This window comes from Protopterus annectens, chromosome 8.part0 (genome assembly GCF_019279795.1).
Source record: "Protopterus annectens isolate FY-2018-M chromosome 8.part0, PAN1.0, whole genome shotgun sequence".
Lineage (NCBI taxonomy): Eukaryota > Metazoa > Chordata > Ceratodontiformes > Protopteridae > Protopterus > Protopterus annectens.
Window position 1 is genome coordinate 937428605 of NC_056741.1, and position 7624 is coordinate 937436228.

Consider the following 7624-nt stretch of genomic DNA (forward strand, 5'->3'; position numbering starts at 1 on the left):
CTCAGTGTGCCCTTGCTCACTGGGGTATATGAGCCAGTGCTCCAATCTCCTGATACTACATTTATTGATATTAAATGCAAGATCTATGCTATAGTATCAGGTGTGTACCTCTGTATTTTTACAAACCACCTTTTTATTTTTGTGAAAGATCCACATCATTTTGATAAAGAAATTATATAGCATAGTCTACAATCATCTGCATGTCTGGTTCTCTATAAATAGTATTAAACCAAGTGTTCCCGTACAGAGCCTTGTGGGACAGCACTGTTATCACCTGGCTCATCATAGCAACATTAATATTAATATTGGAAATGATAATACTAATGTAAAATGCTAATAAAACAAATAGTTTACTACAACTGAGAAGAGGTATTCAAAAGAAGGACTAAGAATCAGAATCAGAATCAGAATCACATTTATTGGCTAAGTATGGCACATATAAGGAATTTGACTCCAGTTTCAATGACTCTCCGAGTATGACTTACATAAAAGACATACATGCAACTATTAAGAACAAGACATAAAAAAAGTAAATTAGATATACATATACATATACATATAAGGTGCAAAGTGCAACACAGTTCAAGAAATACTGAAATAAACTCTGAAAGAAACAAGTATTAACAATATGTAAACAATACTGCAGAATTCTCAGAGGCTTTGGAAAAAGATACCCCAGCCTAATAAGCTGAGTTAACTGTTTATAAACTTGATGGCCTGTGGAAAAACTGTTCTTATATCTGCTTGTTTTGGTGCATATTAATCTATAACACCTGGATAACGGCAATAATTCAACAAGATGGTGGCCTGGATGTGAAGGGTTGGTTATAATTTTCCCTCGCATTTTCGACTCTAGAATAGTACAGGTTCTGTAAGGAAGGCAAACTAGCACAAATTATATTTTTGGCAGACCTGACAATTCAACATAACCTATTTTTGTCATGATTAGACAGAGATGCAAATCACACTGTTATGGATGAGCTGAGAATAGACTCAATGACTGTTGTATAGAACTAAATCAACAGTTCCTGTGGGAGGTTGAACTTCCTCCCACTGTCGGAGAAAGTACATTTGCTGTTGTGCCTTTTTTATGATGGACCCTACATTGGTCTCCCACTTCAAGTCCCAGGAGATTATAGATCCAAAAAACTTGAAGCATTCCACAACTGACACAGCAGTATTAAATATAAAGGGTGAGGGATAATATCATAGTGCCACTCCTAAAGTCCACTGTCATCTCCACAGTTTTAAGAATGTTCAGTCCCAGATTATTCTGACTACACCAAAGGGCCAGCTGCTCAACCCCCCATCTGTATGCAGACTCATCACCATTCCTGATGAGCCCAATGATAGTTGTATCATCTGTGTATTTACTATATTTGACAGAGGGGTCCTTACAGGTGCAGTCATTAGTGTAGAGGGAGAATAGCAGTGGGGAGAGCACACATCCCTGGCTGGCACCTGTACTGATCATGTGATAACTAGATGTAAATTTCACCAGTTACACATGCTGTTTCCTATTGATTAGAAAATTGGTGATCCATTGACAGGTGGAAACAGGAAAGGAAAGCTGGGAGAGTTTTAAGTGAAAAGTTCCAGAATTATTGCATTAAATGCAGAGTTGAAATCCACAAACAGAATCCTTGCATATGTCCCTGGGTTGTCACGATGTTGCAAGCTATATTGCAGGCCCATATTAACTGCATCATCCACTGAACTATTTCTAGATAAGAAAATGGAAGGGGATCCAACGATAGAGCTGTAAAATCCTTCAAGTGAGCTAACACCAGCCTTTCAAAAGTCTTCATGACCACCAATGTCAGAAAAACAGCCTGTAGTCATTCAGTCCTGTTATACTGGATTTTTAGGTACTAAAATGGTTGTGGCTTGTTTGAAACATAAGGAAACTTCCCACAGGTCTACTGATTTATTAAAAATCCAAGTAAAAACAGAAGCCAGGTGATCAGTACAGGCTTTTAAACAGGAGACTGAAACCCCATCTGGACCAACTGCTTTTTTCATTTGCTGTCTTTTAAAAAAAAATGATACACATCCTCCTCCGAGACAATTAATGCAGGTTGAATGTGAGAATGTGTGGAAAATAGAGTCATATAAGTCTGAACACTGACAGAGCTGGCAACAATGTCATTTGTAGCCTCAGGCTTATCAAACCTGCAGTAAAAAGCATGCAAGTCATCAGCCAGCTGGTAATTAGCTACAGTGTAGGGGATTTTTTTTCCTGTAGTTTGTAATGTTTTATAGACCTTTCCACATTGATGGAGAATCATTGGCTAAAAATTGTTTTTTAGCTTTTCAGAATAGTATTTTTAGCCACTTTGATTTCTTTTGTCAATGTGCTCCTTGCCTGTCTAGAAAGTGTTCTATCCCCACTTCTATAGGTATCTTCCTTGGCTTAATGAAGCTGCTTAAGTTTAGCTGTAAAGCAGGGTTTGCTGTTGTTAAATTTGAACCCGGTCTTAGTGAAGATGCACATTTTTTTACAGAAGCTGGCATAAGATGTTAAGATAGAAGACGTCAGACATAGAGGGAATGAATGAATGAGCTTGGTATGGAGAGCAGGCTATCTCCAACAGTGAGAGCCCTGCATGATATGATTTTCATTTTTGTTATTTTACTTTAAGTGACTATTGATCTCTCAAGCTCATTCCGTTGAATGGATTTGAATGTGGAAGGTCCTACATGTACCCTAAGGCTGTGTTACCACACAGTTGATTAAAAAGGACTTATCTACCACTTCATCCCTGGCTGTAAATGTGTGCCTGCTCAATAAAATGGGCTAGAGCAGCAATAAATTGTTTCGCAGGGCACAGATACTAATGCCATCCATATACAATGAAATGTTATGTTAGTAGATACTCATTTACATGTAGAAGGGGAATATATTATAATATGTACAGAGGACAAGTATTGTCATTCAAAGGACGCAAACTGAACATCAGTATCAGGTTATTCCTTATTAACAGGGAAAAATTCAAAGTGAGCATAAAAGCCAAGAAGATCAAATGACTACAACTTCCCTCTGCAGGATTTAGAAGGGGGTCTGTTAATAAACTATGTCAGTACTCTCAGTTTGAACTTATTAGCAGTGCATCTAATATTTGCAGAACAGTTTCAGATGATAGCAATGTCAATGCTTCCTTCATCATTACCAAAAGAGCTCCTACTTTTTATGACAGTGGAATGAGAGAAATTCAGTGTATGAAAGTCAAAGAAAGGAATGAAGCATTGTACACAGTTATATATGAATAGACTTTTCTAATTATGGTGAAGCTAGTGGGAAAAATGGAAATCACTCTCTCAGCTCTCAAGATTTTTAAGGCAAAGCAATTACAGGTTTTCCAGTGAGTACCTGAAGCAAAGTTTTGCAGAAAGAAAATAATAATAACTCTTTCCCGGTGAGAACCTTCTTGCATTCTCTCTGCTTCCATCCTATATATGTCCTAGTATACCCGCCTTCCTTAGTGCTTCAGATCACCTGATGGAGTTCTCATTTCTCCAGCTGAGAGAGCCTTTATGTGTTTCTTTGTGTCATAGGCATGGAGAGGAAAGAAAGCTGCAGCCATCATTCACAAAGATGAGTGGGATTTCCCCCTCAGTCACTCTAACTTTCTCTTACTTAGTATTACATACTTATGAGTGCATGGGAGGCCTGGCTGTGGATGTGTGGATGCTGTTATTCACCCATGCTGCTGGTTGCATACACTCATCATGTTCCAGCTAATCTTGAGGCCCATCTTGGTTCTAACTCTTGATTTTGAATAGAGCTGCTATTACATTAACAATTCTCACATGATCCCCAAAGAAAGAGTGTCTACTAAGAGAGACTGCTCTCTGGCTCTGGATTTGTCAAACCCAATATTTTAGAGCTGAAGTCTAGATATCACTATAGAGGAAAATATGTTTCTGCACTTGTTTTGTGTTATAACATTTTGCACCAAATGAAGAAGGTACATCTGCATTTAGTCTGGATTAAACTATTTTGCTATCATCTTTGCTAACCACATTTGCCCTCTTACAATTATCTTAATTTAAATAATCTTATTTGTTTTTATTCCATGACAAAAATATTATGAATATCAAAGTAAGCTTGCTTTTGCCAAGCCAAGCTACTTAGCATTAAAGTATCTCAGAGACACTATTTTAGTATCTGTGAGAAAGCTAGATCCAAAGTTAACAGTAAACTCTCATTTGCTTTTTGCTTGCCCAGAGATGCTATATAGGCTTGGTTGATATATAATTAAGACAAAATTGTGTCAAAAATAATCATGCAGTCAAAATAATATCAACTCAATGAAGCTACACTTCATACATTATCATTTTTCAATTTAAGGTATGTACTAGAATTAATAAAATTGTTCATGTGTAGAACAGAGGGTCTGTACTACCTTATCAAAAATTATTTTAATCAAAAGGCACTTAACATTGAAATGACATTCGTCGAGCTGTTTATAGTGAGATCATAGTACAGTGACAATTGGAAAATTTGCCCTTTCCTCGCTGTAGTGCGATCTCGGAGTTGGTATATATAATTAGTGGGGGGAACCCCCCCCCCCACAGTTGTGAATTTGATAAATAGCATTTTCACTGTACGTGCCGTTCAATTAAATTATGTTTTGATTATGTAATAGAGACCCTAGAACAGACTAATCTGATCCAGTCAGTTATGTCACTTCTTATTTAATCTCCAATTAAATCTTACATTTCAATAAGTTATTCAATTAGAGATCTCATTTCACACAGGAAATACATATCCTGAGACTATTGAATTGGGTTTTGACTCAGTTACAAATTAAAAAAAATAAATCTCAGCAACTCTACCTGGATCAGACTAGTTGTTCTGCTCACTTGTAAAAATAACAAAGCTCATTTCTTTTCTACAAAATGGAAAAATACATGAACAACTGCTTACAAAACAGCATAAGCTAAAGTCAAGTGAGAACAGTACATGTACTATTGAATCAGTGAGTCAGAACAAAATGACAATAGAAAAACTCTTTGCAGCTCTGTGAATACAAACAGAACTCACAGAATGTCATGAAGTTGGTAATACTATCAATAACATCTGTTCCTTTCTTGAGGAAGTGGAAGCATTTGTCCTATCACCCAGAGAGAAAATAAATCTTTATCCACCCACCAATAGACTGTGGTGTTAAATGGAGGAAGACTAAATGCCTAATGTTTTAGGAATAATTTATTAATAAAATGGCATATTAAACAGAACAGCTTAATCTTTCACAGCTTTTTCATTTTGACTAGTTTTAAGATTTCTGAACACACATGCTATTATTCATTTGAAAAGAACAATCACTTAATGTTAGAATTGGCAAACTATCCAAGAAGCATATTATTGAATTGGGTTACAAAGTTATTAATCAAAACTCAATCAGCAGTTGACAATCACTGCAAAATGTTAAAATATTCCCTTATGAATGTCTCTCTCTCTCTCTCTCTCTCTCTCTCTCTCTCTCTCTCTCTCTCTCTCTCTCATATCCAATAGAGAAACCAACTGTCCTGACTTGAGAAATTTATCTTGGAAATAATGTAGACTATTTTATATTACCAGCAGACTGTTTTTCCTTAGAAATTTCAAAATAAACTTATATGCTTACCTCCAAACAATAAATTTTCTGGACACAATTAGGATGTGTAAAGTGATGTTTAATTATAATCCTTTTAACATTAACTTAAATACATAAGTACACAGAGAAACATAAATAGTAAAATGATTATAGGACAACCATGCATACCACCTTACATCTTAAGCTTATACATTTTATTTAAGGTCTATGTCAAAACTGATTTGGTTATTGTCTAGCTGAACACAAGTTAGTATTTTAATAAACAGTTGCTTTGGCTGAACTTTTGGGATGGCTTTATGGTTTTGAAAAAAATAACTTGTGCTGTGATGCTTAAAAATTGCATTATTTCTTGTACTTTGCCTGTGTGTGTGTGTGTGTGTGTGTGTGTGTGTGTGTGTGTGTGTGTGTGTGTGTGTGTGTGGGTGGGTGTGTGTGTCTATTTTATGCAGATAGAAAGGAAAGCAAACACTTCAAATTAAGAACATCTATGAATATCAGCTCTGAAACTTTTACTTGTAGTATTGGAGTTTTTTATTCAGTTTTTTGCAGACTGAACAAAGGGTGTTGATATATTGTATCTTGTGCTATATAATGCATCAAACAATGTTATTTTTATCAGCCCTGATCCTCAATTAGGCTGCTTCTGTCAAGCTCTTGTTAGCATTATTATTCATAACTGTATGTAAAAACAAAAAACAAATTTGAGTTTAAAGCAGACCCTGGAATTCTTTAACAATCATGTACATGCTGAGCTACGCCTATATGATGTAAGTATGTCAGCATGATGAGCAGCAGCGCTAATTAAATATGGGTGTTGCCCATTGCACCTACATGTTTGCAAGCACCTTTTCTTGTCCAGCAATAGCATTTGTTGCCATGGGCAGATGTGTGCATGCATGAGTACAGAATGCAAACAAACAGGCAAAGCTAAGATGCAAGCACGCACTGTAGCCTTGAAATATTAAAGGCAAGTACACTGAAAGAATTCTGAAGGAGGGGAAGTGAAATGCAGCAATTGCATGCAAAGAATATTGGTTTGTGCTGCAAAATAATTAATAGGGAATGGGAAATGGGTAAAGTGTACTCATATACTGTAAGCAAATGTGCTGAAATGTTAAAGACACATTCCTCACATAAATTCTGATATACTGATGTAATGATAATTAAAATGTGAATAACAAAACTGGTATACATAAAAGCAGACATGCTAACAAAAGATGTGATGTGTTTATGAAGCTGCAGTGTAACAAAAGGTATTAAAATGTGATAAACGTGTTAATAAAATGATGAGTCAAGACAACATTTAGCAAAAACAGAAGACATATTATGGGATGAATGCATAGACTGCGGTTATTACATATGAGATGTATATACAGGGAATTTACATAACCAAGATGACACCATAGTTGTATTGTCCACCTCAGTCATATACATAAGAACAAATGACACTTATAGGTGTGATGTCATGTACATCGGACTGGACATGTTTTTGCAAAGAAATGTAAGTGCTACCCTTTGGAAAGGGGTTTATCACCTGTAAACAGGTAGAAGACAAGCGTTATCTACTGATGTAAATGCTAAACTAATATAATAATGCACTACATACAAACATACATACATACATAACTGACAAATGGCAACACTGATCAGATGGCATTTCATGGTTTCAACTTTTACATTGCTAATTTACAAACACCTCAGACATCATTATGCTGGGTATGCTCGCATGGAATTATATGGAAGAGAAACATAGCAGCAATCCAACAGCATCAACACACAAGAAAGTGTTGTAATGCAGGACTTGCCATATAGTAAGAAGAGTTTATGGAAGCCCTCATCTGCCACTAAGCTGTATAGTGTGATGAAAGCAATAGTACTAATAAAAAATGTCTGGGTTAAAATATGCAATGTGGAGTATAACATTTTTGGGAACAGGTAATGCCTCTGAGCAATGAATGACATAATAAACAATTGCATCATTTAATTTCTGAACAAATGCAAGGATGGGTATCAGAGAGATGCAT